General features: G+C 41.3%; 1 protein-coding gene across 1 annotated transcript in view; it reads left to right on the forward strand.

Annotated features, from left to right (window-relative positions):
• The first annotated feature begins 11,033 nt into the window (after positions 1-11,033).
• Positions 11,034-24,014, forward strand: part of THSD4 (thrombospondin type 1 domain containing 4) — a 238,741-nt gene continuing 225,760 nt past the window's right edge. Inside the window, exon 1 of the mRNA XM_036389920.1 lies at positions 11,034-11,088. The gene's annotated coding sequence lies outside the window, so the exon portion shown is untranslated. The remainder of the gene's footprint in view (positions 11,089-24,014) is intronic.

Below are 24,014 nucleotides of genomic sequence, written 5' to 3' on the forward strand. Positions count from 1 at the left end.
GCATCCATTGGAACCTGAAATCCCCAAACACACAGTGCCCTGGGAGATGGGAAACAGAGCATTGGGCTGGTTAAGATTTAAAATCTCTCTCAGCCTCTGACAGATTTCTGGACATTGTAATGCATTTTCTATTTCTTTCATCTAGTCCACACCTTCAAATGGAGGTTGTGATTTGGCTCTCAGTACTTGTACTGACAAACTGTGCTTTGACTGTACAGTGTCTGTATAACATAGAGTGGAGGTTTCTTTCTAGTTTCCTCAGAGTTGAAATTACATCCCTAATTCCAAGAGAAAATGAAGCTAAACTTTCAAGAGGAAGGCCATTGAAGAAAGATAATTGGAATTATGTTTTTTTTAGAGATGTATATTGAACACAGGGCAAACATGGCATTAGGTAGGCAAGATGTCCAAATGCTTCAGTGCTTCATTTAGGGAGCTGGTTGTCTCTGGATCTGAGCTGCAAAATGCTGCACAGTATGCAGTGATTGCTAAAGAAATACTGGAAATAAACAACATAAAAATATGGAAAGTAATGACCAAGTGACCTGTAACAATTTTGATAGCCCACAGGAAAAGATCTGTTTTGCTTCACCCTCCCTGGTAGTTATGTAAGCACCAAACCCACTGTGTATTATTTGAGATACTAGACTGGAGAATTCTTGCTTTGTAGAAACAGAGGCTGTTAGCACAGGCATTAAGCAGAGACAACTCCTACTGGTTGTTGTGTCATTTTAGAATATGGTGGTATCCTGCTGTATAAAGGGAACTGCAGCATCTTATCACAGAGTGATTTATCAAAAGTAGTCTTCAAAAATTGACTGACATGAAAAATCTATTTTGACTTCAGGTAAAAGTATCTAAAAATCTCTTGTGCAAAGAGCTACTTTTATGTGACTGGAGTTTTTTCTGTTCCTTTGCACACTGCCTGCCTTTTAACCTGCACAGCTGATGTACCACCAATGCTATTTCAATACAGTTTTACCCTGGATTGTGTTAACCAGAGCTCAGTGATGTTCCATGGATGCAGAACTCTTGGCACCCATGGATGCAGCTCAGACTTTACAGATAAGACCAGAACAGGCAGCATCCATTACAGCTCTTTGCATTGGTCTCTTAAAGGTGTACGGAGAGCTGGGCAGATTCTTTTTCTGCAGACAAAAGTACACATGCCTTCCCTATTGGTGTCATTCTCTTAACTCAGTGGTGACATTGGCATAAAATGTTATCTCTCAGCTCTCAAGGTCCTGAGGCAAGGCTGTTGGTGTGACTAAAGAAATTTATTTCAGAGCTTATCTGAAGAGTAAAACTCCAGATTCCATCAGGAGGAGAAATGTTTAGTTACCAAAATGAATGACTTGACAGGTGGGGATAGCAGAACTAGGAAACAAACCGTGCTCTTTTGAGCCCTGGGGAATAGGAGCACTTATACAATCACAAGCCCATCTTTCTGCATAAAAGGACTACTCAAGAGTTGAATATAAGCTGTTTCTGGCTTGCAGTGTAAGGGTCTGACCCAGCTGCCTGAAATCCATATGGTGTTTCATCATTGATTTAATTCCAGCTTAGATCATTTAGTGTATTGAAAGATCCTATACATACATAGAGGGTAAGTGTTATCTAAATTGATTTAGTTGATTATATTAATTGCTTTCACATCAATACATGACTGTTACATATGATTTAAAAAGGCTCCTTCTTCATTCCCAGAAAATCTCAGAGTAGAAATTTTAAGATGTTATCTGTTTAAAATTTAAGGCCTGAAGATGGTTTGGGCTTTTACCTTAATAAAAAGCCATGTAAATTCTCACTTTTTTCTTTCATTTGTGAAACATGTGCTGAAACCATGTATGTGTGCATGGATACATACACACAAAATTCAAGAAAAGAACCAGCCACTCAAGCTGGAATGTGAGTAGTGATTGTTCTGGTTGAAGTGCAGGCTTTCCCCAGATGTTGATTGTACACATGGGGCAGGCTTCATTACAGATGAATAGACAGTACATAAAATACACACTTTCCCTCCCCCATTGCTCTTGTTTATCTGATTTTGTGGAAGGATTTTAATTAACCCCACAGAACTGCAATAAACTACAGGAATTGTAAAGTGAATATCCAGAAACACTGCAGATAGAAAAATTGCTACAGAGCTATAAAGTTATGGTTTTGTTCTTCTGTGCCTGTAAACACATCTGTTCAACACTTCTCTGTGCAGCTGAAAGGCATAAGGGAATATTTTTCATGAAAAAAAATTAGCAGTGCCTACTTCAAAGAATTTGGGAATTAGAGATATTTAGATAGTGAGGAGTACTGCATTCACTCTTTAAATGTCTCTAGATTGCTTTTCCAGCATGAGGAAAGTGCTTTCCATGACCATACTTCTATTTACTACTTTATAGAATGTGATAAACTACCCAATCTGAGGTTCTGTGTGTGTGTGTATTTATCTATAATACACCATTACATGTCTAATTGTCCTGCTGGACAGATGCTGGTATTATGTAGATTATGTTTTATGGGAAGGTAGATCAGTGAAGCAGAATTTGGGTGTCTTGCAATGCAGTATGTATGTGCATTAGAGGAAGTCTATACTGGGATATCAAAAGCCCTGGTCCTCTTCATCCTTTTGTGCTTGTCCCTTATTTTAAGTGCTTGGAGTCTGTGGACCATCTGCTTGAAGTGAACTGAGCTCTGCTTACATCATGCAGAAAGAAAGGCAACATATGAAATCTAGTTTACAATACTATCCTCATGTTAATCTCTAAATTAAATAGAACATCTTCCCTCTTCTCTCTACCCACTTTGTTCCTCCCTTTATTTCACTGTAACAAATAAAATCTAAACAGATAAGTTTAACTTTTCTAGTTACTCTGCTGGTAAACTTTACAAGAACAAACCTCAGGCTAGGCTTATTAGATGAGGGAATTGTTCCTGAGTTATGTAGAATATGTCTTAGTTTCTTGCCCCAGAATGACTCCTTGTTTCTACAGAAGACAGGGTGAAATCCTGCTCACATTGTGCTCATAGGGATTTGGCTCTAAAGATGACTTTTCATGGTGTAGAAAGTGTGTTACAGAGCAGCTGGATAGTCTTGGCCATGACCATTTATGTAAAAGGTTACCTTGTACATACTCCTCCTGAAATACTGCATGCCTCATGCTAAAAAACCCTCCCTTTCAGAAAGGGGAATTGAACAGGTCCATTTTCCACTGTCCTGTCTTTTTGTCTCATTAATAACCTAATAATTCAGTCAGTACATGATGTTCACATGTACTTTTATTCTTCTCAGTGCAGAATGGAAATCTTTACTCTATAGGACTCACATCCTCCAGTGAGAGTAAAAGATGATGCAGATCTAATAATTTTCAGGGTGTGCAGGAGAGGGAGCCACCATAATGTTTTTTTTCATGCTTTTCCTCATGCACTGGAAATGTTCTCAGTATAGACCAGTGTTCTGACACAAGATTTGCCTGCAGATCAGCACACAGGTTGCCTGTGGTCCAACTGTTTCCATGAATCAGGGGAAAAGCATCTAGGCATGTTTGCTGCACAGAAAAAGAAACCTCATAGCTCAGTACTTAGATAATCCATAGGGCTTTTTTTTTGGTAAACAATTCTCTTCTGCTTCAAATTAATATCCTGATTGAGATACTGATACAATTGTTAAGCTATTAGCATCAGGTTGCCAGCATGACAAGAAGCTGACAGGAGTGTTCCTGCCAGTGACTTGCTTTCAAGTGTCTGATCAGAGCCACAGCACAGAGTCTGGATCTCTGCATGTTGTTCTTCAGGTTACACTTTTTCAGCAAGTACTTGAGTCAAGATTTTCTCAGGGGCAATGGTTTTCAGGTAATTTTAAGTTCAGCCAAGAATCAGTAAATCAGGAAAGAAGGTAATGTTAAAGAGAAAAACTGTCTGGAAACAACCTCTATTCCAAGCTATATGTGTGAGTTCAGTCTATGCATGTATGCCTGACATAGGGGCAGTGGTGCATACTGGAGTAAAGGGGCAAGAAATAATGAATACAACTTAGATATTAATACTTGACTTGCATTCCTGGAAATATTGCTGGTGTCTACCAAGCTCTACCTGCCCCTGCAGAGTATAGCAAAGTGCATTAAATTGTATTTAAGCTCCTGTCTTTTCAGATGTAGGTACAGTCTACCCTCATTATTTTCTTGGTTCTTCTCCCAACCTGTTCTGTTGAGAATAAAAGACACAAACTTGGGCCTGATTCAGGCTAACACATAGGAATATTTAATACTGAAGAGCTTGTCTAGTGGAAGAATTGTCTGATTTTGTCTCCAAAGCAAGGAAACAATCACTTCCTCCATGTACTTACCTTCACTGACAGGTAGCATCCTGACACTTTTGTACTGGATCAGGACTTTCCTGTGCATAACTCTGAGAGAAATGTGTGCTGGTGCTCATTTGGTGACAGTTCTGACTGTCAACTGGTATAGCAGTGTACTAGAGCAATTGCAATCATGCCACAGAGAGAAAAATAATAGTACTTGCCTAAAGTATATTAGACCTACTTCCAATGAACTGCAGAGGAATGATTTTACAGAACTAAATTAGGCTGTTTTAATTTTCATAGTGCTGCAGATGAGAAAAGAAAGAGGCATTGCATGAGGCTAATTGTAGCTGAGATTTCTTGGAAAAAAAATTCATGGCTAAATATGCATTGCTCCTATGGAAAGGGAAGGAAAACTAATAAGTATAAAATTAAAAAAACCCTTTCAAACCGTATTTCAGCTCATAATCAGTTGTGTTCTGACATGTGTTGGCAGAAATAGAACTGAGGTGACAAAGAATCCGGTGTAAATCAAACAAACAGCATGAAATCCAACTATCAATCAAAATCCAGATTTTTTTCATTTCATGACCCAGCAAATGCATTACTATTCAAAGGGCTTATTCTTGTGTCATGTATGTTGCCTTAAGTAAATTAACTCTGGGAAGCCACTTGGGAGTAAAAAGAAGAAGAAGAAAAAAAACCCTCAACCAGAATATTGTTAGAAGGTTTATCCAAAGTCAATATTTATGAAGTCGCAGCAGCCCAGGAGGAATCCATGCTGTTTCAGTACCACAAGCAGTGCCATTGCTTCCACAGTGTTTTTTAGAGTTTCACACCTCTGAATCAGCAAATAACTTCACAAAGGCATCTAATGTGCCCAGGACTTGTCCAGCCCATGTGGTTCATATTCACTGCCCAGAAGGGTCAAAGCTCATGCTCAAGAACAATTTCCTCAGTCTCATCCTGTTATTCTCACACTGCTTAAAAGGCTCATTTGCAGCTCCAGCATGGGGACAAATGCACAGATTTGTGATGAGAGAGGAGGTGCACAACAAGGAGGGCCAGCATGTGGGTTTCTTCCCCCCACCTTGGTGGTGCTGAATGGAGGTGGCTGTCCTGACTTGGAGCTTCTTACTGGAAGCTCCTGGCCACATCTGCCCTTTGCAGCAGGCAGCATTATGTGTCTGCACTGCAAGGACTGGTGCTAATGCTTTCCTGTCAATAAAAATCCCTGATGTAGGAGCATCTTGAGGGAATTGGGTGTTTGTAACTGTTCTTCAGCATATCCCATTCTTTGTCTCACAGGTACTTTTCAGCTAGAATGCTTAGTCAGGTAGGATGTTCTCAATCTTATCATAGGTCTTTTTAATTATCCCTTTGTATCCAGAGGAAATAAAGATATCTTAGGCAAAGTTTGTGGATGACTAAGCATCTGCCTTTCTAACCTGTGAACAATGCTGAAATCCATGATTATTTCTAAGTTCCAAGAGTAGGGGGATAGAAAATAAGAAAATAAAGGTAGTATAGAAAGTAATCTTACCCCTAAGGAGTTGCAGCTGAGCCAATTATTAGAGATTAGGAACAGGACTGACTTTAACAGGCCACAGCTGTAACCAATGAGAAGAAGATGCTATAAAAGAATGGATTGGTTGGTTGAGGGGAACTGGAGTCAGATGGCTGCTGTGAGAAGAAGGAAGAGTCAGTGCTCTGAGGAGCTGCCCACGAGAAACATCAAGAAGGTATGAAACTCTTGCAATAAGGAGACAACAGTATGGAACCTTTGCAATATAATGATAACAGGTGTTCTCTTTTCCATGGCAGGATTAAGGCTTGCTGCCTAGCACAGTGTCTTGATTTCTGAACACCTTGGGCACCCTTTGCTCCCACTTGTCATGGCGTATTTAGCTGTTCCTTAAAAGGGTTCTAACCAATGTTTTGGCCTAAATATCCAGTTGTTTAACAGTTTTCAATAGACCTACAGCTGTGTCTAGATATTTTGAGAGGATATTAGATTTTAAACAAACAGTTCAGATCTCCCAGCTCTTGCGGTGGGCAGGTCCATTTGAAGAATGCCTCTCTCATGGCAGACAGACTGCACCCAATATTGTGCCAAGTCACTCTCCATTTGTAAATATTAGAAAGTGTTGTAGTTACAGATAGAGTAAAAGAAAGAAGGTTTAAATTATACAGCTGAGAAACACCAAAGGAAAATAAATGTAAAACAGCACATGATATGTGTGCTGTAGGTCTCCAGTCTTGCTATTAGATAGTAAAGATAAGAAACACAAGCTAAAAAGGTCACTCAGTTAAATGACCCTCACGTTTTCCTAAATGTCTACTCTTGCTTCACCTAAATCTGTGTGATCTGCTTCTCTTTCCCTCATATTTTCTGCTGTGAATGTGTTTTAAAAGGAAGGCTTAAGCAGAAAACATGCGTAGGCAGGTTATTTGACATATGTTTCATAATACTAGCTCTAAAGGACTTAGGATGGTAATTAGCAAAAGGCAATGGAAGAAAGTAAAGATATGTCCACATAAAGACAACTGCTGAGCAAAGGATGTGGTCTGTGTAGTTGTACATGAACTGGCTGGTGCTTATCTGGAACAGGGAGGAGTCCTTCAGTGTAACCAAAGAGAAATACTTGGTGTGGACGAGGGAGGGGCAAGTCCTTCTTTTGTCTGGCTAGAAAGTCAACTTGTCCTGCTGTGCTGTTGAGAAGTTTTCCATTAGCAGGAGGCAGAGGTACCAGAGACCAGAGCAGCTGCAGGTCCCGGGGAACTGCCACTCCTGGAACTTGCCCTCACATGCAAAGTACAGGTTTAGAACAGGCATGTTCTCCCATTTCTGTAATGTGACTTATTAATTCAAGAACTTCTATGCATCTCTGCTGTTCTCAGGCCAGGATCTGACAGGAACTCTTGATCTAGCACTGGGGAAAGGCACGGAGGACATAAACCAGGTTTGTCTTAACACTGTTTGAGTGTAAACTACAAAGCACTGCTGCTGCTCAGGATACCTAAGCTGCAACTGAGCTACTATTAATTTCCTTTGGTGAAATGTACTCTCTCTACTAAATACTCCTGCTTAAAGAGTTACAGATCAAAGGGTGAAGAGAAAACTTGTAAATCTGCCATCTTTCTTTTTTTTCTGTTTGTTTTTGGGTTTTGCAATAGTGGTATTTTTTCCCCAAGATTTTTAATGCTTGTATAAAAGGCACTTTCCAAGGCTTAACCATGCCACTGACCTATGCTGGACATGTTGCAAATTGGACACTGTCTTCTGTATACTAGGCTGCAGATTTCTAACTCTTTGCAGTGTTGACGCCTGCTCTCACAAAGAGAAGGAAATGAAGCAGAAAGATCCCACTGCGACAATTAGTGGCTCACAGAGAAGTATTGAAACAAATAATAAGTGGCTGAAACAATTCAAGGGAGGGAAACACTAGCTTCCTACTCTACCACAATCTAATCTTCTTTCTCAAATTCTCTCTTTCCTTATCCCAATGGGGATTTTCACACACTTTCATTCCCACTGTTAGTGTGAAATGATTCTTTGTGACCAGCACGCAGCAGTTTAGTCCTACAGCACTCTTCTACCCTCTTGTCTGTTGCCAGTCTTATCATTTTATGCTGTACCCTTGTCTGAATTTTTGAAGTAGCACTAATGTCTTGTTCCCAAGCTGCTGTAACACAAAGAATTTTAATGAAACTAATTGAAATAGATTCCTCCTCTTTCACTGAGGCAGCTGGCCAAAGAACTGGCTCATGGGCAGGGAAGTCCTTCAGCTTTGGAAGTAAAAATACCCCAGTACCCCTTGGATCTCAAAGGGGAATCTGAAGAGATGATCAAGCGGGTGAACTCATGTGGTTGTGTGTAGATGTGGCACTCTGATGACTGGTTGGCAGTGGTGGGTTTACAGCTGGGAGTCAATGATCTTAGAGGTATTTTCCAACCTTAATGATTCTATGATTCCTGTCCTACACTCTGATCTTTCTTGGCTTGATGAGTTCATGCCTCCCTCAAAAGCATTATTTTCTGCAGCATCTTTGGTTGCAAATTAAAGCTTTAAATGAGCATTTCCTTTGTGAGTTACTGCAATTACATTTAATCTCCTAGTGAATGCTGCTTTCTTTCAAGCATTTATATTTTGCTCTCTATTTAAGAGAATGATGCCATTTCACATTCCCCTTGATGTCCACTTAGAAAAAAGCAGCCAACAGCCTGAGTATATTGGGTGGTTTTCATCAGATAGCCAGGTTTAAGTGAGACTATGAAAGACCTGAGATAACGTTGCAGTGCACTGAGGGGACTGTAACTCTGCAGTTGGTCAGAACAAATTGAGTGTCAGCTGCTCTGCTGCACAGATAAGGGTGGGAAGGATTGCTCCTCGCCCCCTCAGCAGCAGGACAACTTCCTCCTGCACTGCTGGGAAAACACGATGCACGCTGTTCTGAGCAGCGCAGCAGCAAGGGGAGGAGGAGAGGCAGGGATGACAGACAGGACTCTGCTCTTGGGAGGGAGCAATCACTCCAAAACTCAAATAGCAAGCAAGAGGGAAGTTAGGGAAATTAAAGTCAGCAAAAGAAACAGGGAGGGAAAACAGTGGCAAGTGTATGTTCCTTGGCTTTTCAAAAGGCTTCTTCTGCTTCAATGTATCCTTCTGTTGCTGGCTGTGCCCATCTGAACAACCTTTGGCACCTCCAGAGTGGAGGCTAATGCTGTTCAGCTGCCCTTAATTTAGAACAAGTTTTCCTCCCCCAGTGGCTGATAAAACGTGGTAGCTAATTTTCAGACTGGCACAGGTTAAGTAATCTTTCTCCAATATCAGGAGTTAGGAACTGTCTCAAGCAGAGCATTCCCATCATGTAAACTAAGCACAGTAATTAATTCATTAATACCTTAATACTTAGGTGTTTGCTCTTGAGAAGAGCCCCTGTCTCTGGTCCATCTGGCTGCAGTTGTGTCTCTCCCTGAAGCAAACGCAGTCATGCAACTGGCAGAGTAAGTGAAGTAGAATGTGTACTCTGAGCAGAGATTAGAACTAAAATACTGTAACGTGCCAGAGCTAGTCTTGCTCACATGCTACCTTAGCAATTAGTCACTTATTTATGTATTTCATTAGCTCATAGTCAGAGCAGCACAGTATTTGCTTCCTCAGAGATTGTCTACCACTGCCAAACGGGCTTCAGTCGAGGTTCTGAAGCTCATGTGAAGTTCTACCTGATAACAAACCACCTCATAACTCAGGAGGGACTGGCAGAATTCTTTCTAGATTAAATCTGTTGTTTCCAAACCCGTTTTCTTCCTACAAATGAGACGTCTTGGAGGTTGCATAGCTACTCTTCTCTTAGTGTTATAATGCAGCTTTTCTTTGCATGTGAGAAATTGTTACCATACAGCTGTGTACAGCTGTCTTTTTGCAACCAAGATCTGCCATGGTGCTTACAAGGCATCTGAAACTGCTTGGGAGTGCTGTGCTGTGGCAATTGCCTGGTGAAGACACAGGAGAAAGTAGGTTTTCTGCAGCAGATATTTCGCTTAGAGCCTATATCTATACATGAACTTGGGAATGGAGAAGGTTGTTTTTGTGCAATGAATAGCACAGTCAACACATCATCTTTTATTCTTTTTGTCTGGGTTCAAGTGTAATGAAGCCCAAAATGCTGGCAAGAAAAAACACCTGTTTTGCTATGCTTTAAAATAAATACATTCACCTGGCTGGGCCAGTTCCAGCATAATAATAATTTTGTGGGTTTTTTAAAGCGTAAAACTAAATGTTGCAATGAACTGTTGCCAGTGACTATCTGGTTCTAAGGTTTAGAGCTCATGCTGGACACTTTATTGCTCTTTTCAGTGAAAATGCCCTTAGGGATCTTGGGTCCAGTACAGTTAATATAAAGCAATAACAGAAACACAATTCCAGGCTTTTCCCTCAGACGCTAACTCCAAAGTTACCAAGAGAAGATCCTCCCCCTAGTTGCTTATCGGTGGTGTGGTATTCGCAGTGCCAGTGTATCACTGTTACTGGCTCGCTTTCAGACCTCAGACGTTTGAGCAAACACTGTCAGAAACACATATTGCTTTGTAGTTGTCAGTGTGTTTTCTGGAAGCAGATAGTCTTTCGCCCAGCCAGTGAGTAGGGAGATGACAGTTGTCTCTCGCGTTTTCGTCTAGTGTCCGAGGGCAGCAGTGTGGGGCGCCTTAGTGCCCTCGTCTCGAAGAACTGAAATCGGCCGGAGCCCAATGCACCCATTCCCCTGCGCGGCCGCTGCTGCAGTAGGGGGGTGCGCGGCCAGCCCGGGGCAGCGCTGCCTCCCTGGCACCCCCGAGCGCCCACGGCAGGTGGGCACCTGCGCTCCGGGCCAGCGGGGAACCCGCGGGGCAGCCCCGCCGCTGGGTCCCTCGCACCCTCCATGCCCCCTCACTCCCCGCGGGCCGTTGGACGGTGCGGTGCCCGGCGCCTCCGCCTCGCCGGTTCCCCGCTGGCCATCATCGCCCGGAGCTCCGGCCCGCCGGGGGAAGGAGGGCGGCAGGGAGGGAGCGGCTGCGCGGCGCGGCCGGCAGGTGGCAGCAGGCGGCGCGCGGCTCCTGCGCGGGCGGGAGCGAGGGGAGAGGAGGCTGTGCCCGAGCCCCGGAGCCGCCGGGAACCTGCTCGGGTCCTGCGGGGCTCCGGCATTCCCGGCCGAGGGCGCAGCGCCTCCCATGCGCCGGGGGCCGCGCGGCTCTCAGCCCTCTCGCCCCCGAGAGCGCCTCGTCGCGGGGCGCCCGGACGGGACGCCGGCGCGGAGCGGTGAGGCAAGGCAAGGCCCGGGAGGGTGGGCGCGCCAGGTGGGCGGTGGGCGCCGTGCCGCGGGCAGTGCCCGGGGCGGCGGAGCCCGAGGCCGCGCTGAGGGGCTGCTCCCTGCCGGGGGTGCGCTCGGAGCCGCGGCCCGCGGGCTCTCGCCCTGCCCCGGCTGCGGGAGCGCGGTCGGCTCTGCTGCGCTCCGCGGGATTGCTGCGCCGCGTGTTTTGGCTGTGTAAGTAGTGTAAGTAGCCATTTCAAAGCTGCTCTCCTCGCACGCTCGGTTTCCAGGAGCTGCATCCAGAGGCAGCGTAAGGAGCCGCTTCGTTTTGCCTCGGTGTCCCACCAGAAGCCGTGGCTGCACGTAGCCTGAGCCGAATCCAGCAGTTTGTACGGGAGAGGGAAAGAAGTGGATAACTCCCCTCACGAAGATTGCGTGTTGCAATTGTTCTTGCTTGGGGCCAGATCTTTTGGTCTAAGTAAGCACAATGTGCAAAGCATGAACCGCGCTTGGCGTTCGGTGTTTCTCTTCACGCTTTCCTGCCTCTGGCTTTGTTACCGTCTCTCCTTTAATTCCACCAGCACTTGAGCTGTTTGTGCTCACTTGTCAGGCTACAGGGTATGTGCTGTAGCCGAGGAGAATCTTGAAATACCTTTTCTTCTCCAGCTGTGGCTTTACGTTTTTGCAAATGTCAGTGTGTCCATACCTGTGTGTTTCATAGCTCTGGACACACTTGACATTAATTCATCCAAATTATTTTCTTCCAGATTCTAGATACATGCACAGTTAAGGGAGGCTGGCAGCAGTGAGTTCCACAGGTTACTATGTTGTGTGGAAAAACTACTTCCTTTTGCTTCTTTTAATTTTTGTGCCTGATACTGTGTGGACGTTATAAACGAATTATGCTTGGTTTTTGCTCACTATCTCTGTGCTAGTTCAGTGCTGTGCTCTTTCATTATCTGTCTAGCTCAGCTATTCCTTATTTCAGGTTAAAGAATTCTTAGCATTTTAGTCACCTTTCTTCTGTATCTCTTGCCAATGTAATTTCTCTTTTCTGTATATTTTTCATTTCTTAATTTTTTTTTAAATCAAGGGATCAGCAAAACTGAGCTATGTGCAAGATTTCAATACAACAGGGTTATATAAGGGCATGATGATGTCTGCTGCAGACATGACAGATAATTTGGTACATCAATATTGTGAATAGCCATCAAAAGTTACAGAAGTATTTGTAACTCGATGTGTCACCTGTTGGTAAATCAGTGTGATTAATTTTTTTAATCAGAAACCACTGTCTGAGGCACTAGTGGTTAGTAGCTCAATACAAGGGTATAAGGTTATGTTTTAAATAGTTGCCTGATGAGCTCTTAATATTCTGTCAGTCTGCTGTGCATGTTCTTCCTGTCTTCTGTGGCAAGAGCAGGAACAGAAAATAGCCCAAATCTGTCTGTTTATTGCTGTTTGTGGAACTGCCAATGCACTCTTAGAAAGTTGATCTACCAAGCTGTAGCTTGCCAACTTGGACTTCTTTCTGGTGTAAACTTAGTAGTAATCTACTGGTTGATGTGGTTTTCATCTATTCAGTATAATCAGGGATTTAAAGTGAAACTGGATATTGCTGATATTCATTAGACACCTGCAATTCTTGATGCTTTCTTTTTCACCAGGGAATTCCATTTCCAGAGTGGAAAGAGAATTCTCTCTAGTGGGAGAATGGATTTAAGCAGACTAGGAGGAGAGACTGCCTTTAACAAGAAAAGTGCTGCAAAGTGAGCATTTTTAGCCAAGCTAGAAATATGAGGCCAGCTGGTATGGATTGTCATAGGGAGTCCTTCCAAGTGAGTATAGGTAGGAAATATGGATTATTTATCATTATTGTGCCCTGAACATAACATATTAGCTTTTATCTAGGAGCAGGGCTAACCCCAGGTTTTGCTGCTGATGATTTTAATCTGAAAAAGCTCCATTGTAATTGAAGGAGCAATTTGATCCCTGACTAACTCTCAGAAACACTTGGAGGTGTTGTATGGTGCAAATTTCAGTCTTTCTGCATTTCATGCAGCAGGTTCCTTCAGAGCCCCAGCAGATTTAATTGTAGCAAATTAATTAGGTAGCTCCCAGGCAGTGATGGGTTGTATGACCTCAGTACAAAATCTTTGGTTATGCTGTAGAACAAGCTGAACGTGTTAGAAAGGTGCATTAAATGAAGGCTGAAAACAAAACAAGGATCATCTTGAAGACTCATATTGGCCTCAGTGTGGGGTTCTGTGCAGACAGTGGCAACAGAAAAGCTGGGTTTCCACACTGCAGTCCCAGTTCTCTGTGATGTGGCATCAGATGTGTGATATTCAGACTATTCACAGTGGCAGTTGTAGTAAAAACAGGTGAAGTGCTGGTCAGAAACTTAGTGGCACTTGGGATTTTCTTTTTTACTTTGAAAATCAGATTTATCACCTACAGTGAAGTGCAGTCATTGCAGACACTTCTGTGGGCATTAAATTCTGTACAAGAGGAGTAAGGCTAGGTGGTTAAGCACTTAAAAAACTCAAGGAGCTCCAAAGTCAACCATGCATAAGCAATTTTAGCTGTGTCCCCTGTAGTGTTGTGTTATCATAACAAGCTTCAGGTTTGGAAGGTTGTTATTTTTTGCAAGTAGGAAAAAAGTGAAAGAAAACTTACTGTGTCCAACCAACTTAAAGAGTTTGGACCTTGATCGTAGCACTTTTACCACAAAGTTGATAGGGAAAGCATTTTGTGGCTTTGAATTGTGAAATGCTTCCAGGGGTAACAGTGCTGGCTGAAGAACAGATTCTGTGACAAGTCTTGTTCCCTTGAGTAGGCACATGTTAGTTAGTTAGTAGTTACTACTACATATTGGTCGGTTCAGTTACTAGTTCTTTTGTTTTCAGACAGCAGCTCTACCTGACCTAAATGCAGTTTGGACCATGACTTGGGTAATTGTAAAGCTAATTAAGTTATTGAACATATGTGGTTCAGTATGTGACCAATGAACATGGTTGCATTGCAGTAGCTTTGTTTTTGTTCAGGATAGTTATTACTTTACACTAGATAATTCTGTTAATGTATATTAGATTTTTAGGAAGAATGCGTTGTTTAGTACTTCATTTAGAAGATTAATTAGAAGGATGTTAAGCAGATATTAAAAAAAATTATTAACAGAATGATCTGATGGATCTGGTTTTGCCTCATATCTTACTCTGTATAAAGAAAGCAGAGCTGAGACCATGTGCTTTAGTGTTGCCTGATTATTTTTTGCTAATTTTTGTTCTTTGTGTTAGTGACAATAACAGATTCAAATTCTGTAATTTAAACCAACTCAGTTTTCTCCTCCTGGTATGTTCTGTCCCACCCATTTTTCTCTTGGGGACTTGAGTGTCATGTCACACATCAAATTTGTGTAACCCCTGCAGGGTTATGGCATTCCCAGAGATGGGTCAGCCTTCATAATTCTGGCTGCTGTTAAACAGTCAGCACTTGTCAGCACCATGTACAGACATCTGGTACATATTTTTTACATGGTGCTACCAAGTGTTAAATGTGGGGCTTCTCCACAGGAGCTTCTTCTGGCACTAGAAATGCAGATAGGATCTCAGGCCAGTCCTTGTGAGGGCAAGTAGCCCTGTGGGCTGCTGAGGTGATGGATGTGTGAGTTCCTGGAATGTGGGCTTCTGCTTTCAACCCTCCATGGGCTGCTCTGTGCTGCTCATCCAGGCCATTGGCGTCTTGCTGTATCTCTGAACTTGTTCCTCTATCTCTGAGCTAGGTATGATAATTACAGGATGTTGGTCAACTGTTAAATTTCCTGAAGATAGTTTGCATGCAAAGATACTAAAAAAAAGTAATTTGAATTAAACTATTTATTGTACATGAATGAAGCCAAATTATGTGGTTTGTGCTTCATAGGTTTATTACTGTGCTTCTCTAAATCACAACTTAAGGTCTTGCTTGTTGGCTGTTTCACATCAGTCCTGTGCTGCTCTTACTATTTGGCATCCCACTTCAGTATTTATTTTGGTCCTGGTTTTGGAATTTCCCTTTACAGGAAGATTCCAGGCTCCTTATATGGAAAAATGTATTTTAAAAAATTTACTTTTTCCATCAGTTCTGTAGATTTTTTTCTCAGTACGTGCAAGAGCCACTATCTCTTTTATTTAAAGCTCTGGTCTAAGAGCCAGTAAAGTCAAGGAAAAGGTTATCAGCAACCTCAGTGTCTTTCAGATCAGGCCACTCCCACCTGATGTGCTCTTGTCATTGGAAAGCAGGACCACTGATTTCAGCCATGAATTTCCAGTGTTTTCTTTGACACTACAAGAGTTAGTAACTTGTTCTTTAACTTGAAAAGTTATACTTGTTGAATAGTTGGTTCCAGGAACTGGAGCCTTTAGAAGACTCTCTGGGTACCAAAATAATATTTAACTTACAGGACTTGGTAGATAAAATTCACCCCTTTGCAGAGGAGCCACTTGTTCATAACTGTGATCCTTTATTCCACTTCCTATAAGACTGTTGTCAACTCATGAGTTATATATAGCCATATGTGATTAAGGGTAGAGAGAAATACAGAAAACTACCATTTTTTGAGTGTTATTTTTGTTGATTTAGCTTCCCTTACTTGTGGTGTTTTTTTTCCTAAACCCAAGCTTCTTAAAATACAAACATTAATAAAGGAATAGTCCCTTTTAGTAAATCCAAGAGATAACTGCTGTGACAAGAGAAGTTCGAACTTCTGAACTTCCTTTATCTTTGGCTGGGTTGTATTGTCCTCTTCTTGTATCAGAATGAAGTTTAGCAGAGAGACCTGGTAGTGAGCAGACTCTCCCAGTTTGTCTCTGCTGATGAACCAGCAGGGCTGATGTGACACCTTGGACCTGGCTTGCCCAGGAGGTGGGGCAAGGTCAGTGCTTTGGGACTGCATGGCCTGGGGAGATAAGAGAGCAGGAGGAGAAGGCTCCCCATAGTGAAATGTTTGTGGGGAGCCTGAGGATGCTGTCTGTAACACTGATAGAAGTGCTGTGGTTTCCTGCTTGTTCCCTTCTATGTGACTCATGATATCCGAGTTGGAATGTGTTTTCTTTGCTCTGGTTTGGGGAAAAGGATGGATAAAGAAGCCCTTTTTAAAAGCCTTCTTCATGAAACCTGCTTCTTGGTGAAAAACATCTGTTGTGCTTGGCCTTGCTGGATCAGCACTTGGATATGTGAGCATGGATACTGCTCCCCCAGGAGAGAAACGTCACTTGGATACTTGAATATTGTGTGACTAAAATCTGTAATCCTGAGTCAGGCGGATTCCCCTGATACTCCCTTTGGATTAGCTGCAGAGAAGTGCATGGAAGGACAAACCTATCTGTAAATGGCAACTTCAGCAAAACTAGTGACACTAATCTGAGAGTAAATATTGACTTGGAAAGTATTCAGATATCCTGGACTTCTTTTCCACAGTAAAGGTGATTGCTGTAGTCCTGACTTGGTAACATCAAACCATTAGTTGGTTGTGCATTATACTTACGTTTTTGTTTGGTTATTTTTATTTAGAACATGTAGTTTCTACGAAAGTAAAAAAAAAAAAAAGAAATACTTTTGCTTATCAGATTGGCGAAGAGAAGCAAGATCCTGTCCAATCCCACCCTGCATAATTACAAGAAAATGTCATCCCATGACACAAGCTGCCCAAAAGAGTGATAAATTGTATGCAATGGATGCAATTACTTAATCTGGCAGAAATGAAAGCTGTCTCATTTTCTTGTAGTTCCGTGGAGCTGCATTCAGCAGCTGGGGAAGTGAGTGGGGAATAGAGGGCAAACCTCCTTGCTGATTTTCAGGGGCTCTATGTGAAATTGAAGCACTTTACTAAACCAGCATAAGAATAAGGATTTAAAAGAATAGATTTGGTTAACCATTAACTGTTAGTATTGTTCAGTTTTATTGGCCCAGGAAATACTGTTCATTTGTTGAAACACAGGGGTTAAGGCAGGATGTCAGTTTTGATTTTTTTGTAGTGATAAACAGCCATTAAAAATGTAATTTCTTATACTCCTTTTCTTCTTCATGTGTTACTTTTACTCATCAGTCAATTGGAGTACTTTTGTTTCTTCCCACAGGAATGTTTACAGTGTTGCAGGATCAGGTTCAGATTTATTACTTAGGCACTCATAATGCTGCTGTAATTAGTCAGTTGTCATAAAGCTGTGCCTTCTGCCTGTGTTTGTTGCTGGCCAAATTCATCACACCATGGCTGAATGCAGTGATAGTTGAGAGCATGTTCAAAATTTAAATATTAATAATAACAAAGAATTATTTTAAACAAAAAATAAATCTTTCTGCAGTTTTGAATCATGAGAGCTTAAAAGGGCTGAAATATCTTTGCTGCTTTCATACTGTTAAAATTGGACATAAACTATAATTTTTCTGATATCTTTTGAACTAGAGTGCTTGTGATTTAGTTGTGATTGTGTCTGCTGCTTTGAAATGGGAAGGGGGGAGAAACTGTTTCCAAATGCATCCTCCTGGCATTTGAAGATTCAGAAAGGTGGGGTTTATTTCTGCTTTTTGTTTTGCCACTTTCCTAAAGTTATGTTAGAAGGGCTTTTCAAAACTCTGGGCTTTGCAGAATGCCTGTTTGCTCAGACCATAGAGATGTTATGTTCAAACAGGGAGCACAGTGTGAAGCAGTGCCCAGAGTGATTCCATTTGAGTTGCATTCCTTTCAGCAAGTCTTCACCTATCTCCAACAGTGAGTACTCAAGCAGAAGATTAAAAGTCACTCTATAAGACTGTGTGACTCTAAGTAGTTTGTGCAACAGCAGTAGACTCTGATTTAAAAAAACCAAAAACCCAAAAGACAGCATATGAAATTTGGTCACACTTTTTAAAAAGATCCCTCTATCTCCTCTGGCATACAGAATTTATAAAGCAGCAGATAAAGTCCACAGTGTTGGAGGAGCTACTTGGTTTCCTTTGCCAGTGTTTTGTAATAGGCTGTTCTTGTTGTCATGCAGATTCAAGAAGTCTTGCATTCACATTTTCAGTCCCTGTTTTCCAGTCTGCAGACACATGGGAAGCACTGAGTGACGTCAGGTGAGGGTCAGTGTGCTGTAATAAGCTGCCCTCAAGCACAAATAAGCTCAGGCTCTTCTGCCAAGAGATGACCTTTGATTTCTTTTTACCTGATGCAATAAGGTATTCACTCTGCTTAGGCCAAGTCCCAGCCACTTGAATAGATTTTCTTGAGCAGGAATGGTTATGAAAGTCCTGAAACTTGGTATAAGGGTGGCAGAGATTTCTGGATTGTAGATGACTTTGATACACTGAATTAGATTTGGCTGTTACTGTGGTCAGAGGAGAGAAGTGACTTCATTGTGACTTGCACAGCTGCCAACTCTGAAACTACCACTATGAAGCACAGTTTGTAAGCTGCATCTGATTAACAGAGATAGTGAGCAAAGTTAAAACTTTTGTTATATACAGACAGAAAAGAATACCTTCATCTGAAATGTCAGTGGCTGTAGATAGAGCCAGAAGGCTGGACATGCTGTCAGGGAGTGCATCTGTATCATGGGAGTCACACTTCCCCCCCTTGGTATCCTCCTGATCTGGCTATGTTGTTAAAATGTGAGCTACAGGTTCTCACTAAACTAAGTATAATAATTTTGCTCACACTGCTGTGTTGCAAGTATGCTGGGGCTCCTTTATTCTGAATAAAGTAGTGTATGGCTACATGGGGAGGCAGGACAGTCACCTCTTTACTATGCACTGACTAACTGGACTGGTGGTTTCCACCACTCTGTTAAAAAGGGGTTTTCTTTAACCTACCTTTCTCTGCAAGCCCATACAGGAATGACAGGGCAGTATGGTATTTCTTACTGTTTTTTCTCTTCAACCCTTCTGGCTTTGGCAGATATAAGAGTGGGCACTTGCGTGCATTAGCTCTGGTGAATGACTCCTCAAGCAGCAAAGTTGACTCAGTTCTTTCAAAGTCAGACTACAATCATGTCTTACTCCTGCTCTCCAAGCAAACCCCTACTGGAAGCAGTATTGAGTTTACTTTTAGGCTGAGAAAAACTCAAGACTAGAACCTGAACTGGAAGTCAAAAAGGCATCTTCCTCACTTGTTTAGGTTTCTTGGCAAGGGTGACAAGGGCTCTTGGTGATTCTGCAGGGTTGGATCTTTTATCTGTCAACCATGAAGTCATTGTTCACAGGCCACTGGATGGCATCTTCCAAACTATAAATTTCCTAATAGGGAGATTTTAATCTGCAGCTGGTGGAAGGTTTCAACTTCCCTGCTCAGTGAATGATAGCTCAGGATTCCTTGAATGTATGATTATTATCTTTGTGTTTTTGTGTCAAGTATTGGTATCTCCTGGAGGAGTGTAACAGTTCATGCAGTTTACACTAAATGGACTGAAATAATAACTGTCATCCAGACCACCAGAGCACATGAGGCATAGCAGCAAGACAAGATTTGTAGGATGTCTAAAATCCCCTTTCAAGCTGACAGGATAAGAATAAACAGCTCCCTCTCCCAACACTTAAAGGATCTTGCAGTTCAGCTTTAAAATGCAGGAGGCTGAAGGGTTCACCACATGGAGGTTATGATTGATACGAGCATTAGGATATTTCTGGAACCTAAGCCAAATAAGGACTTCAGGAAAATGATATTCAGTGGCATCAGTCTCAGGGGCAGAATTGAAAATGTAAATTGTTTCTGGAGTTCTGAACATGGGGATTTTACATTTCTTCTGCTGTCCCTATTCACGCTGAATCTTAATTTCTCTTTCTTGAAAAGACACAATGATAATGTTTGTCATCTTTACTAATTAAAGCTTAGTAACTTAGGTTTTTTCCCTTTTTTCCATTAACATCTTCTTCCCATAGAAAAGAGATGCACCTCTGCAAATGTAGCCCTTTAAGTGGTAAAGGCTTGGCAGCACAATTGGCATCTGATGCTGCTATCTTGGTTGTCAGTCCAGTTTTGGAACTGAACTATTTGTAAGATTCTATATATATCAAGCCAGCAGATAAACATATTGAATGTCTCTGTTGTTGTGCTGGAGACTTCATCTAAATTTTATTCTGGATGAAAGCTAAATAGACCTCTGTGAACAGTTCTTCCCTGTGTTCTCTGAGTCATCCCTGAATTTACTTGCATTCAGAATTTAATATTTGCAAAAGATGTACAAGATAACTTACTGCCATTCTTCCAGCTGGCTGTCAGAAATCCATTGATAGTTTATTGTTTCATATTGGGTTGAAGTTCCCTGTATTCTATTTTGAAATTATGGGAAAAATACTTAATTTCACAGTGTTCTTGCAAGATCTCTCATTAGACCTATTATTCATCATTATGTAGAAACATAAAAGAAAACAATAAATCTTCAAATTCCATTGTTGCATTTCTGTACCAGTATGTGGAAAGCCTCACATCAGAGAGAATTTTAATCAGAAATAAATTAGAATCTCATCATTCTTATAATATTATTTAATAACAATGTCATTTAGGCAATCTTGCACAACTCATTCATTTCAAGATGTTTCAGGAGCCTAGACTGTGAAATGCACAATGAAGTTGTAAGCTACATGGTGAGCTGTTTTTCTGTCCATGATCTAGCAGTTTTCTATACTTCCTCTTTAAAAATAAAACATCTAAGTCTTACTATTGGGTATATGACATTTCCTTGATGTGAACAGTTGATTTTTTTATGCTTTATTGAGCAAAGGTATGTTCAGCAGTTACCAGGATGCTAGAATAATCTCAGCACTGTTTATTTTGAACATGTTTCACTTATTTTTTAGTGGTCCCTAAAATATATTCCCTCAGGGGTACCTGAGAAGTTCAACATCCTTGAGTCTGGTCTCTGGTCAGCTGAAGCCTTGTGTTGCTTTCATGTACTGAAACTATTTAGCAAGTGTTTGGTGCCCAAATGATCCCAAATGCCAGAGGACAAGGTGGTGTTTGAATGTTTAGGATGGTGCCCCTCTGGCCCTCCATGCCCCAGTACAGCACAGCCAAGCTGTTGCTCAGCTTTTTCATGACAGCTGAGTTGAACACAGTATTGCTCTTGAGCCAAGTCATGTAGGAATTGCATGGTAGAAAAGAGAAATCTCTTCTTTTTGCCAAAATAAAGCAGTTTGCTGACTGCAGAAGAGGACTTTCATCATGTTTAGAGTCTGTTATGAAAGCCTTGGTCACTTTTTCTTGGACATTTGTTAGTACAAAATGTCTGTCAGTGGGTACCTGTGGTGTTTTTCCTTCCAGTTTTGGCAGTATTGAAATGCATGTTAAAACACTTATCCTTGAAAACTTGTGTAGGAAAAGATTTGGGGAGTTATTTTGGGATGTGTGCCCACATTAATCTCCATTAGAGAGAGAACAGGAGTCAGTGGTCTGCAGAGCAGCCCTGCACTGAAACACTGGGGTGAGTCCTTGGACTACCAAGATTCTGTTCCTTTGCTGCCAAACTGCAGGGCAGAGAGACAAGTTGGGTTGTGGCCTGGCATATCAATTTATAAATATATTTTATTTCTAAGTATATGGACTGATAAACTGACATGGAATTGCCTTGCTTTTACCTGTACTAACAAATAGCTTTGGGTTGGGTTTCTTTGGGTTTTTTTCCCCTAATTGTTCTTCTGTGTCAAAGACCCATTCAGTCCTGAGGGAATGCCAACCTTCCTTTAGAATGCCTAACCCAAGGCAGAGAGCTACATAACAGGCAGGGAAATCTCTGGAGTTCCCAGAAATGGTTTTTATCCCATTTATAGTTTAGTACATCAAGAATAATGCTACAGAAGCCCTTGGAGTCACTGTAGCTGAAGTTTGAAATTGAATCCCAAGGATATTCCTGCTAATTTCAATAGGATGCCTGTCTTGTATTTATAGGCACATGTTCCAGTTACTAACTGTTCCTCTGTTAAATAGAGTTTAACTTTAGAAAATTAAACATCTCTGATGATAGTGGATATGAATAGCTACCCAGAAGAGAAATACTGAGTCATTCTTGACCAGTCTGTGTTTTCTCTGGTAACTGGGAGATGCAAAGTGATCTCTTCCAAGGACTAAGAAGGCTTAGCTTAGCCATTAGAGGTTGGCTAAGAAGTTTAAAAGTGGTTTGGTTTGACTTTGCAGTGTCTCTGTACTGAAACACTTCTATCGTTGTCTGCTGTGGATAATGAAGGAATATTCCCAGAAAGAATTGTTATTTGGAGGTATCACTTGTGCAGAGAGATGGTTCCCACTGATATGGCAAAGAAAATACTTCATTTCTGAATAAGCAAGCAAAGATTACAAGTCCACATCTCGTACTGTCCTCCATGTTGTGTTCTGACACTGGTCAACACCTCAGAAATCATGCCAATAGAACAGAAGGAATCTTGTAGTTAATATTAAGCTAATATTTTGAGATTGTAAGTGTTCAGGTAGTAACTTGATGGGGAGAATTTTTTTAAATTAAAAAAAAGCAAGGACTGTGATATATTTAAGCCTTCCTCTAATGCTTAACTCCTTCCTTAGGAAGTCACAGCTATGAAGTTCAGGATTTTTATATTGCCAGAAATGTTTCTGTCAGTTCACAGAGGAATTGCTGACTCCTTTTACTCTAATGTTATTGTGAATCAGCTCTAATTTATGGAAAGGGTAGTTTACATCAGTTTTTCTATTTGTGTTGGAGTAATGCAGAGAGTTAATTGTGGTAGGCTAATGGCACACACATCTATTTATCAGTAAATGAAATATTTCTTTCAGAGGGTACATTAGCAACAGGAACAGTTGTTCTTCACCTATAAATGACGTTGAATGTTGCCCAATACTTTAAAAATTATTCTCCAAGGCACAGCTTCCTACATTTTGTCCTTTCTTTTACTACATGGAGGATATTGATGCTTAGGCATGTATTTACAATGTTTTTTGAACACCATTCTCATGGGTAGCAGTTTTAAAAAATGAAAAAAAAGGACTTGTGTCTGCCAAACAGACATTCTTATTAAACAGATGGGTGAAAATCAGGTTTCCTTTTTGCAGAAGGACAGTATCTTCTAACTTCACAATAATTATGTAATATACATGATTTTCACATAATGAGAGGAGTGTCTCCGGGCTGCATTACTCAGAAAGAGCTGATTATACTCCTGAAATATGTTGTGTTTTACTTTCCTTGTGCATGTGCCTTCAATTAGCTTTGCTGAAATATTTGTTTTCTTTGACCTTTTTAAACAGGGTGTGTCACAACTCTGAGTGGAGCTGGTGGGTCCTTGGTTTTCATGCACAAGACAGTTGGTCCTCAGAGCCACCAGTGAAATGCTGCTGGGAGCCTGTGCTTTGAAGGCAGACTAGGAAACGCTTCTAACTTTCAACCTTTCTTCAATTCTGAAAATGGCCTTCATTAAAGAAGGTTAAGATTAAATTTTCTTATGCTCTTCTGAGAAGAGTGTAGGAAAAGTTAATTTTCTTTGACATATTTACAGGTAAAGAAATTAGTATGACTAGTAGAGGCTCTAAGAAATTTCCATTATTCTCAGTTCTGAAATGCAGTTAGATGCTTGGCAATATCAATATCATTAAGCCTTCTACTAAATAAATAGATTTACAGACTGCCATTTCATTTATAATCCTTCTCTCAGTTATTTCCATCCAGGGCATTCTAGCTACCAGTCACAGCAGACAGTTTTACCTGAGTTTCCACAAAATGGAGTGGGTCTCAAACCAGTACCTGAACCAAACCTAAAGCACCTCTCCACCTACTTACATTTGGTAGAAAAGTAATTAGAACAGGAACTTGTTGAAAACAAATTTGTGCTGTTACTGCTCATTTTGTAGGCAGGACTCTCAGTCTTCAATCACAGCAATGTTCACACAGATTTGTTTCTCTTGCTTGTCATAACAATGAGGAATTCATCTATTTTGTATCAACGGTTATAG

The sequence above is a fragment of the Molothrus ater genome, chromosome 13 (assembly GCF_012460135.2).
Source record: "Molothrus ater isolate BHLD 08-10-18 breed brown headed cowbird chromosome 13, BPBGC_Mater_1.1, whole genome shotgun sequence".
Taxonomy (NCBI): domain Eukaryota; kingdom Metazoa; phylum Chordata; class Aves; order Passeriformes; family Icteridae; genus Molothrus; species Molothrus ater.